This window comes from Ceratotherium simum, chromosome 27, assembly GCF_057802395.1.
Source record: "Ceratotherium simum simum isolate JZ-2026a chromosome 27, ASM5780239v1, whole genome shotgun sequence".
Classification (NCBI taxonomy): domain Eukaryota; kingdom Metazoa; phylum Chordata; class Mammalia; order Perissodactyla; family Rhinocerotidae; genus Ceratotherium; species Ceratotherium simum.
The window spans coordinates 28,248,579-28,260,673 of NC_141926.1; positions in this window are offsets into that span (position 1 = coordinate 28,248,579).

Here is a 12,095-nt window from a genome sequence, read left to right on the forward strand (position 1 = left end):
TGAAAAACAAGCCCCAAATTATTTTACCAGATTTGATAGTCTTTAAGATACCATTTCACTGAAAATACTGTTTCTTCTCTCTCTTTTTATAGTCAAATTTTATTGAGTCTTTATTTATGAGATAATGTCATGATTCAGAAGCAATACAAGGCTTTTTATAGAACTTTTTTCCTCTGAGATAAGACTATAAAAGTTCTTGTAAACCTCCCCACTCTTAAAAGCAAGAGTTGGCAGATCCTGCTAGGGTTTCAGAACCATTGGATATCTTCAACTGCACAGTCATTTGTCTTAACATGATACCTTTCACCTGGTTTTTAATCTCAAGAGAAAAAAATCGTGGATGACTAACTTTTCTATTTAAACAAATGTAAAAAGATAAGTTTATCACTTTCCACTTATATTGGTTTTATTTGGAGATTTGTGAATCTGCAAGACAAGTCCTGTTAGGGGAAAAAAGAGAGGGTACTCAATTTGAATATAAAATAAAAGAAGGAAGGAAGGCAGAAAGAATGGAAGGAAGGAATGAAGTTCTTCTCTTATGCAGCTGTTCTAACATGTTACCATAATTGTAAGGAACCTTCCTTGTCTTATAAAACAAATAAAACCATCTGACTGTGTTGTGAATAGAGTTCTTGAAAATTGCCCAAAACACAGAAAATGGAATTTTTCTACCCTGCGCTGTGTAGTATTGCAGAGTTATCCGAGGTAGAGTACCAATAATTATAATTCTTTCCAAATTAGTAAACCACAAAAATGTAGGAAGCGGAAAATTACTTGCAAGCAAAATGAAACCAGTATTTATAGTAATTAAGAGATGAGGAGTTTGAGGGAATTAATTCAAGGAGGGGGAGAATCTACTTAATTAGATAACAGCACTATTATAGAAATTTTACAAAAACAGTATGTGCTAAGCAGCCCAGGCTCCACTCTCTAGTATCCGAAACATCTACCCTTTCAGCTATACAGTTTAGAGGGAAATATGAGATTCAAACACTTTCGCTTCACCCATGCTGTATTTTCCTTTCTGCTTAAATTACAATTGATGGTGCGTGATTGGAAAACATGGTAATGATATTTGGAAACTCTTAAACCTTTATAAATTAACTTTGAGATATGGTTAATCCTTATATTAGAAGGTAAACTCTAGAGATCTTAGCACAAAAAGAAGCTCAACTGTATAAAACATTCTTTCTGACTTTTAGGATTCGGTAGTATTTCTGTGTAATATCCTGGGAAATAGCAAATCCTTGCTCCAATTTAGTTCTTCTCTGATTGGTTCTGCAGCCACCGCAAAACAAACTCTGAACAATAATGCTTCAGAACATTACAAAGGTGGTATGAAATGCCAGGATTTCTGGAGAAATGCCTGGGGGGTAGCTGCTATCTGAAGCTCTAATACTGTTCAGACCCACTTGGGAAGGAGTTAGTTTTCCTACAGAGGATATCTAGAATCTGTTATTTTATAGTAAACTCCAATAGTCAAAGAGTTATAAAGAGTAGATTGTAAACTGGCCCACCTGTTGTGTTCTGCCATGTCACTTCAACAGCTTTCAAGAATTATTTCTGCAAGTAGAACTGGAAAAATTTTACGGCAGTTAAATGACATTAGAAAAAGCAGAGTCAAAACAGAAATCCTTCTGGAACAGCTTTTACATACTACTTTACAGTTTACAACGTGTTGTACATGCGACCTCAGCCCATGGCCTGTTTATTCCCATCCAATCACATTGGATGGAGTACAATTCCATGTCTTAGATGATTCAGCAGTACATAAAATCAGCTTGGCCCCAACCACGCAGGTACAATCTCAACTCAATTTTTAAGAAACCACAGATTTTCTCCTTAGGAAATGGACCGTTTGGGGGCAAGCTGTCTCTTTTATAAGAAAATTATTTTCCAACAGAGCATTTTCACAGGCTAAAACTGAGAATTCCAGTACTTTCACTGCACAAATGTACCTAAATATTTCAAAGGAATATTTCAAAAACTAAACACGAATTATTTTCGTGTTTTTGTAGTTTAAACACCTATATGAAGCCCTATGTAAGATTCTACTCAAGGACCAATTTCTCTTATTGGATGAATCAATGGATTCCAAGTCTTGCAAAATCCCTTGCTTTCACTTAGAAAAGAGAAAGTAATCTCACTTACCTTGTGCCAGTTACCAGTTGATTACCTCTCATCTCCAAATCCACCTTCCACTGCCCTGCTTATGATACTGGAGCTGGACCCTGTAAACATTTCTCTTTTCTCAGATGGCACAATGTTACATGTTGTCAGCAGATGGCTCTAGAATACACTGCAGGAAAAAGAGGCTTTGTTCCAGTGTGTTTTTCTCTGCTTGCTCCTGTGATGCACAATATCCAGAAGTGCATGGGACACCCAGTGGTGGCCCTCCCCACCAGTGAATTCTGATGAATGCTACCTCCCCATGGGCTACTTCCTCTGGCACTTCAGAGGGCAGCTTCCCAGCAAATTCCATGAAGCAAGATTTCCCTATGGACAGTCTTCCAGGTACCCGGAAGGTGGCTTCTTAGCAATTTCAGCTGGCAATGTACCTCAGGGAGCTTCACCATCCAATGGGGCATGGCCATGGCCACACCTTCTCCATTGGAGGGGAGAAGTACCTCTTCAAGATTTGTTCCTTTTTTTGGTGCTCTGCCTCAGGCCTAGAGGTAATGGCTTCTCCCCATATCCATTCTTCCATTATTCTTTAGAGTTTTTTCTGTTGGTGGTGATCTAGATTGGTTATAGTTATTAATTCTTTATACTAAATTTTCTTTGTTAAAATTGTGATGTGATTCCAATCTCCTGATTGGATCCTGAATGATAATACCTTCAAACAGTTTTAAATTCAATACTAACTGTCAATACAAGTACAAAGTTATTTTTTTAAAAAATCATGATATAATAATGTAGGAAATCTTAAACACTTTCTCAAGAAAATATGATCCCACAACTTTTCTTTAAGTAGACATTATTTTTAAAGTACTCACTTATTGCCAACATAAATATACCATCTAATAAATAAGTATTATCAAACTAATTTGTTTATCTCTGCTGTTGGAAAGGAAATTTCCTTTAGCGGAAATGCTGCTGAAATACGCATGCAGGTATCGATCAGTAAAAATGCCAAACGAAATGAGATCAACTATGTACTTCTAAAAAGAAGTAGATTTGTATACCTGTTAGATTACATAATTTAAAACACCTCTGAACTTACCAGAATGGAAAGCTGCTCCCGATCACTAATGTAGACATTGTAAGGCACATAGATCAAAGGAACTGAGATAATATTTAGAGATATTAAGGACCACTTTTGCCCTTAGCCAAATAAAAATGTAGGTTAACATTTCCTTTTGTAACTTTCTCATTAATGGTGCCCTCCTTCCCTTTCCTGCAAGTGCAGAATACCCTAAAGATGTCAGAACTTAGTTTTATTACTTCCTGTAGATTTAAGGTTATTTAGTTGCAAGCAGCAGAAACTTATGATGTCCAACTTAAGCAAGTATGAAATTTATTTTAATGTTATTGGGCAGCTTACAAAATTGGCAGGAAGTCTGGAGAGTCAGGCTTGGGGAAGACTTGGAACAAGAGCTTCTCTGGAGTTCCATGCAGCAGGCATACCATTGATCATTCTGTCAAGGGTAACTGGAAGAAGTAATGAGCTCTGAACACTCTTCTGTCCTTAAGTCTCTTTACTCAAAAAGTCAGAGTCCTCAGAGGGCAAGCCCAGTTTCTCTAGCTTAGTTATATGAACATTCCTTGCTTAGAAGAGAAATCATTGTGATTTCAGTCTCACCAAAATGACACAAATTGAGAGAATTAATTAACTCAATGGAAATCAGGATGATATTAGCTAAAGTAGGGTGAAAGGATACTGGAAGGTCAAAAAACTTTTTCTGCTACATGGACCATTGAGGTCAAGTCTCTCATTCCTTAAGCACCACAGCTAGCAGGTAAGTGAGAGCTGAAATACACTCAAACAATAATTGACTGTAATAGTTTAAAGTCTGATAAACTTAGTCTCTTGTGGGCTATCTATACGTCAAAAGAGGAACATGGCAACTCCAAAGAACACTGTAGAGACAGACCCCCTTTGCATGTTCCCACATGCATTTCTCATGGGGAACTACCATCAACATTTATCCCACCAAACCAAAAATATCAGAGATGGTAGTGTGGCATCCATGCCTAAAATGTTCTCCCTTCTCCAAGAAGAAAAAAGGAGGTCTGGTGACTACTTAATTTCTTTCGTTGTCTTAAGGAGCCACTCAAAAAAGATGCTCAAATGATCATGAGGACTTGCTGTCTGAATATATTAGTTTCCTGTGGCTACTGTAACAAATTATCACAAAATTGGTGGCTTCAAACAACAGAAATTTATTCTCTCACATTTCTGGAGGCCAGAAGTACAACATCAGTTTCCCTGAGCTGAAATCAAGGTGTTGGCAAGGCTACGCTACCTCTGGAGGCTCCACGGCAGAATCCATTCCTTGCCTCTTCCAGCTATTGGTGGTTGCTGGTATTCCCTTGCTGTGACCATTGACTCCAATCTCCGCATCTATCTTTACATGGCCGTCTCCTTTTCTGTCCTCTCCTCTGTCTGTCTCAAATTTCCTTCTGCCTCTCTCTTATAAGTACGCTTGTGATTTCATCTAAACCTCCTTCAGATAATCCAGGATACTCTCCAATGGCAAGATCCTTAATTTAATCACATATGCAAACACCTTTTTTCTTTACATGATAACATTTGTAGGTTCCAGGGATTAGACTTAATGTCTGTGGTTGGCCATTATTCAGCCTATTACACTGAGCATCACCCAAAGAGCTTTGACCTTTGTCTGGATACGATAGCTGAATGACTTTGGGCTATTTCCCTTCGTGAGAGGGTAAATATGTTCTTTGCCTGGAAAGAAAAAGAAAGATTATAAAGCATCTGCCCCACTGGCATCTAGATGTAGCCACATGACTAGCGTTCGTTCAATGAAAGTGGGTGGAAGTGACTGACGTATGTCATTTTGGGCCAACTTATTAAGAAGCTAGTGTGCCTCCACAACAGTCTCTTTTCCCTTCTGCTGGCTGGATTAAGACTATGAAAAGTGAATCATTGAGAAACAGAAAGGAAGAACCTGAGTCCCTCAATGACTGTGAAAGAAAGGTATCAGCCAATATATCTCAAACAGGAAAAATACAAAGAAACATACACGTTTTTTGTAGTGAAAATGCAAACACCAAACACATAAAGAAGATCTTAAAAATATCAGAAGAAAGATAGACCACCTACACAGGCATGATAGATTGTCTGATGATAGTTAGATTAATGACAGAATTTTCAACAGTAACAAGGGAAGCCAGAAAACAGCGGAAAGACCTTAAAGTGTTGAGAGAAAATACATAACCACCAAGAATTGCATATCCAGCCAAACTCTATTACTGGAACAAGGGTGAAGTAAAGGAATTATAGAAATCAAAACCTTTGAATGTTTATCACCTTAACTAAAGGAACTTCAGACATACTACAATACAAGGAAAATTGATACAGGATGACAGTTGGAACATAAGAAATATTGAACAAATAAAATTATAAATTTCTCTATAAACAAAGTAATTTGTATGTATAAGTTATTAATGAAAGTATTTACTTTTGAAAGTTAAAAAAAAAAGAATAGAACTAAACTACTGGGTAGCTAGAGCATATGAGCTGCAAGGCTGTTATATTTGAGCCAACTGCCAATTATTAAATTTGAGTGTACATTCTGAATTTAGATTCTACCTCAGGTTACAGTGAAGACCTGGCTGAGGATGTCAATTAAAAGAAATAACCAAGAAAATTACTTATTTCTACAAAATACATTAATTGTCATTCACCAAGATAATTAAACAATCAATCAATTAAGCAAACAAGCTATGACAGCTGATAGACCGGAAGAGATGTATTACCTCATTCCTATTATTTGGCCAGACATTCTATTTCCTTTGGCTGTTGTTTATTTGCAGCTGATCCATTGCTCACAAGTATTCTCTACCCAAGCAGCTCTAGGTGGTTGTAATAGCCTCACATAACTGTTTGCAGCAAGATCAATGTACTCTGGAGAGAGGCAGGGTGTACAGTGTTGTTCTTGTCTGTTGGGTGGCAGGCTAGGCACTTTATGCTAACCTGGGACCTGGGCATATTTTATATGTCTTACATTCTATTGGTTCAAATTAATGTCAACCCTACCGGTGGCTTTGGACTCACAGTAAATAGGGTGTATACAACAGATGTTACTTGCTTACAAATTAAGTGTCTATCAGTATCAACTTTTTCAGAACTCTGGAGATTAACCAATCAGAAGGTTTCCATTTAATTTTGAAGGTTTCCATTAATGGTGGAATAATGTCACATCAGAGGACTCACCTCCCAAGAATAAACTGTAAAACTTGGACTAATACAAAAAGGCACTGGAAAGTGAACTGAAGCAGACAGGTTTACATGTGGAATACACCCTCAACGGAAGGTAGTGGAGCCGTATGAAGTAAGCACCTATTTCTTTGACTTTTAGCCTAAAGTTAATTGCAGTCTTTGAGGCCACCCAGTGGTAGTAGGAGGCACTTGTGGAAAATCATACTGTTTCTGGCTGGGGGAGCCAGAAAACTGATGCCAGAAAAATACCACTGAAGTGAGAAAAGACCCTAGAAGGGAAAGAGCCAGAGAAAGAAAATGAAATCCACGTCTCTCCTCTGAACAGATCCAAAATGGCCACCTTCTCTCAAGTATTTGCTGCCACAAATTCCAGCCATCTCAGCCTCTGTGTACTCTAATCTTTGCCTTCTCAATTTAGCAAGACCACCATGTTCTGCTTGGTTTCCTTTCTGTGAGAGATTAAGAACTTCTTTGGTCTTTCCTGGCCTGGGCACACCACAGCCCTGCCCACGTGTGTTACCTTCTAGATTCCCAGGAGTATGTCAGGGCTTTTTAGAACCCCATATGGATATCTCATGCTCCAAATTTTTCTTTTATGTTTTTGGACCAGCCTCTTGTTTGCCCCAACTGGTATTGCCAACTCAGTCGGCTACCTGGATGTTACATAATTGCCTCTGATTGTTTTTCACAAATGCTCTGGGCGTAGGACCTTTCCCACCGAGCGACTCCTGAGTCAGTTCAAATCAAGATAAGCCATTTGAAGTGGGCTTTTCCAAGAAGCTGCCAGATGGGTGAAGTAGTAACAATTATACGGGGATGGTGCTTTTTGGAGAGTACCAAACCCATCCTGGCCCCTTCAGGGGTTATTAAGTTGCCAGTTTTCAAGGCTGTCATGGAGCTGGGGGAGAAGATGGGAATAGCGCAAGTTAAAATGCCACAGAGCTCACTTTTCTTATCAAGATTGTTGTTTTTCATGAATAAACACTTGTCAGATTGCCACAATCCTTTGATTAATTTCCAGAATTCTGATCATTCTTTCTAATGTTCTCATAGTTTTTATGGAGGAATATATTTTCAGAGGTCTCTACTCCACCATTCCAGAAGTGCTTCTTCTGCCATACATTTACTGTTTGTTTTGCTCTTCATTCTTTCTTACAACTCTAACTGCCATTTGAAATTTTCTATTTGCTATTTAATTCCTTGAATCTATTTATCACACATATTTTAAAGTCCTTGTGTGATCATTCCATGATCTGGATCTCCCATGTATCTTTTTCTAATGACTTTTTCCTTGTCATTTAAATTCAAAGTGAAGTCTTCTCTTATGCTAGTTTTTGTTGTATTTGTTTGCTGTCTGATTTGGTTTGCTTGAGGGCAGAATATTATATGTAAAGTTTGAAGAGACCATATCAAGCTCTGGATGATGCATCTTTACCCACAGAGGATTTACTTTTATTTCTGGCAGGCAGCTCAACTATGGGTGCTAGCAACCCCACTTCACATTAATCTCATCAGTCATTGAAATGATTCAAACCTGGGCTTTAGTCCCTTTGAGGGCCTATTTTTGTTTTCTCTTGTTCTTTTTTTTACATTATTTTATTGAGGTCATATTGGTTTATACCATTGTGTAATTTCAGGTGTATATTATTATATATCAGTTTCTGTATAGACTGCATCATGCTCACCCCCAATAGCCTAGTTTTTATCTGTCACCATACATATGTGCCCCTTTATCACTTTCGCTCTCCCCCACATCCCCTTCCCCTTTGGTAACCATGTGTTTGTTTATCTTCCACATGAGTGAAATCATACATTGTTCATCTTTCTCTGTCTGGCTTATTTCGCTTAACATAATACCTTCAGGGTGCATCCATGTTGCTGCAAATGGCACGATTTTGTCTTTTTTATGGCCAAGTAGTATTCCATTGCATATATATACCACATCTTCTTTATCCATTCATCAATTGATGGACACTTGGGTTGCTTCCATGTCTTGCTACTGTGAATAATGCTACAATATAATTAACAAGACAAAAAATAACAAATGTGGGAGAGGATGTGGAGAAAAGGGAACACTTGTATACTGCTGGTGGGAATGCAAATTGGTGCAGCCACTATGGAAAACAGTATGGAGATTTCTCAAAAAATTAAAATTAGAAATACCATACGATCTAGCTATCCCACATGAAATTAATAATACAATAGATTTACTCTTGTTCTTAGAGTGTAACCCTTCAAGGTGACAGCACAATGTTTCTTCCAAGGTCTCTCCTCATATATGGGTACTGAACTCCAATCCCCCCAACCCATCCCTTCAGCACCACGAGTCAGCCTAAAGCGCTGCTCAGCTTCCCCACAGCTGTGCTGCCTCTATAGGAACTGGTAAAAGCATTGAAGAGAAAAGCAGACCCTGATTCTGGGCTTGTCTACCTGGCCTTCCATTCTCTCCTGGATTCAAATCTGCACAAAGCCTCAATCCTCATTCCTTAGGTAGCTCTCCAATGCCTTCATATAGACATATATCCTTTATTTTGTGCAGCTTTTTTTTTCTTCTTTAAACAGGAAAGATTATTCTGAACCAACTGATTGTACCATTCCCAGAAATAAAAACTCCCCTCAGAATTTTAGTTCTTGACGTTGGGTTTCTGAATCTATTTGGGGGGAATTTTTTTTTTTAACCTCAAGGAAGAATCACTTCCTACCAGGTTTATAGAATTCAAAGAAAGGAATGTTGAACTTCTCATGCTGGTAGAGACCACCTTGATTAGAATCAGACCTACTGACCTCTGTGTGTTGTGCCCAGATTTGCATTCTACAAAGTTTTATTTTCATTTTTAAGCAAGAAAAGATTTGAGAACATTTCCACCAAAGGAAGAGACCAAAATGATCATCTAAGTGTTGGCTGGTATGTTAGTTTGCTAGGGCTACCATAACAAAGTACCACAGACTGAATGGCTTAAAATAATGGAAATTTATTTTCTCATAATTCTGTAGGCTAGAAGCCCAAGATCAAGGTATTGACAGGATTAGTTTCTTCTGAGGCCTCTCTCCTTGGATTGTAAATGACCATCTTCTCCCTGTGTGTTCACATAGTCTTCCATCTCTACATGTCTGTGTATAAATTTCCTCTTCTTATAAGGTCACCAGTCATATTGAATTGGGGCCCTAATCACTTAATCACCTCATTTTAACTTAAATCCTTCTTTAATGACCCTATCCACAAATACAGTCACATTCCGAGGTACCTCGGGGTTAGGACTTCAACATATGAATTTTAAGGGCACATAATTCAGCCCATAACACCTGGAGTAATGGGTCTTGGCTCTCAGAAATATCATTATTTCTATACACTGGAGGCCACTACAATTTAGGGTCAAACCCAGAGAGCTCCTACAGAGCCTTCAGGAAATGGCTCTTCAAACCACTACACTCAATGCTAAAGTGAAGACACAACTTTCCCAGGGGAATGTCAATGGATGCTTATTGCTAAGTCCCTGAGATTGCCATACTTTCTTTCCTTTCAAAGGCCTGGGTCTTCAACATTTCCTTGAATGTAATGAGATGTCTCAGTATTTTTTTTAAATGATCTTTTTTTAACTTAAAACTATCTCTTCTTAATTTTCAGAAAACAATAGAAAGTTAAAATTGCTTTAACTTCTTTAGCAGACTTTTAAAAATAAGTGAAATATTTATAACTTTTTCCAGAGAATCTACAGCATTCCATTAAAGACTAACTCCATGGAGAGCACACATCTTCAGATTCCTGACTACTGAAGTATCACAGGCATTAAATTACCAAAATAATAGATCTCACACTGTAGACACCTAATCTCCAGGGTGTAGGAAGACTTCAAGGAGAGGCTAATTATTTAAACTTAAATAGTAGCACATTTATTCAACATGCATTTACCAAATATCTACTATATAATTTTGCATAGTAAAATACGCATTGTGGTGGTTACGAGAAACAAAACAACACTAATCCATGGGCCTTATCCTCCAAGGGTATATAATCTAGCTGGGGAGACACTAAATACATGGAATGTTACATGGAATGTTGAGAGTCATCCTTACACAGAGGCCATACTATCCTCTGAGCTACAACTATCTTAGTGTATGTATTGTCTTGCCAAAGCAAATATAAGGATTACTGACATGTGAGGTAGGAAAATTAAGACTACATTCAATTCAACCAGAAACAGCTGGGTTTCCATCAACGTCAATCATTTATCATATAGATAGTTCCAAAGAGTAGCTAAAAGTAGAAAACATTTTGAGTGCAAAATAATGGTTCTAATGACAGGTCCTACACTCCTGTTTGATTTCCAGGACAAGAACAGTTTCTGTTTTCACATGTCTAAGATATGAGAGTAAAAAAAGATCCTGGGAAATTTTTTTGGAAACGTTTGGTCATCTTATTCTTTTGACTGATCATGTAGTTTTGTATAACTCTAGAGAATAAAGGAATAAAATGTTGTCACTTAGTATACACTTTCTTGTAAAAATGTGAATCAAAGAAACATATTATAGAGAATTAAGGCATTTATAATAGTGTCATCTTGGAAGAAAAAGTAAAGAAGCTTTTAAAATGAAAATACATACATTTGAGCAAGTAGATTAGTGTTTTCTTCTTTTTCCACTTTCTGTCTTCCCTACACACAGTATTATGACACCACCTACTGGGAATTTAGAAGACAACAATCAAGTTATTTCAGTGTAACGATTCCTTCTTCAACTACAAGCATTTTTAAAATTATCAATAAAGTGATCAAAAGAAGGTCCAATATACACACACTGGTGAAGGCATAGAGACATTTGACAAAATTATTAGTAAATTTTCACGTTAGGGGAGCCTCTAGTTCAACCATTTTTCTTTGCTATTTTGGGTACTCACTATTAACCAGGATGATCATACCTAGATGAACTAGTTTGTGTCATTGAAACTGATAATAGACTTATTTATTAACCCAAACACTAATTTATTAACTTATACTGAGAGATAATTACTTATAAGATGAATTTGGCTCTATTTTTGCATCAACTTACTTGAGAAACCTAATCAAATCTAATTGGATAAATGTGTCGTACAGATTGAGTTTTCCTGGAAGCCCACACTGAGGCAGAGTTGGTGTGGATCAAAGCCTTGGCTAATCCAGTGGAGAACTCTGCAGCATATACGGCACTGCTTTGGGCCAAAATGGCCTGACCTTTACTCCGTGCATCCGTGGGACCCCAGATGTGGGTGACCCCAAGAAGGGCATGCCCCTGAGTGAAGCAGCCCTCTACACTGAGGCAGACCCTGAAAGACCTGCCTGCAACAAGTGCCCCCTAGAAAGGAGATCTGGGTGGCTCCTCTCTGTGTCCACCTCAACATGGGATTAGAGACAGATTCTAAAGATATTTTAAGGCCACGTTTATTTGAAGATTTATCAACCTGATAAATGTGATCTTATCTATCATGCTATTTCAATCCTTTTACCTTTCTAAAATTCTTCTTTTCCTATGTATAACTGCCATCAAAACGGAGGGAAAATTGTGTTCCAGTATCAACATCTGAAGGGACTCTTTATGCCAATTTCTGAAAATGTTTATGTTTATCTCTTGGTCATCGCTTATATAAAATCAATTTAAAAACTATGTTCCTCAGGGACTTTTTTTATTTTTATTCTTTCTGGGTGTAAGTTGCTTG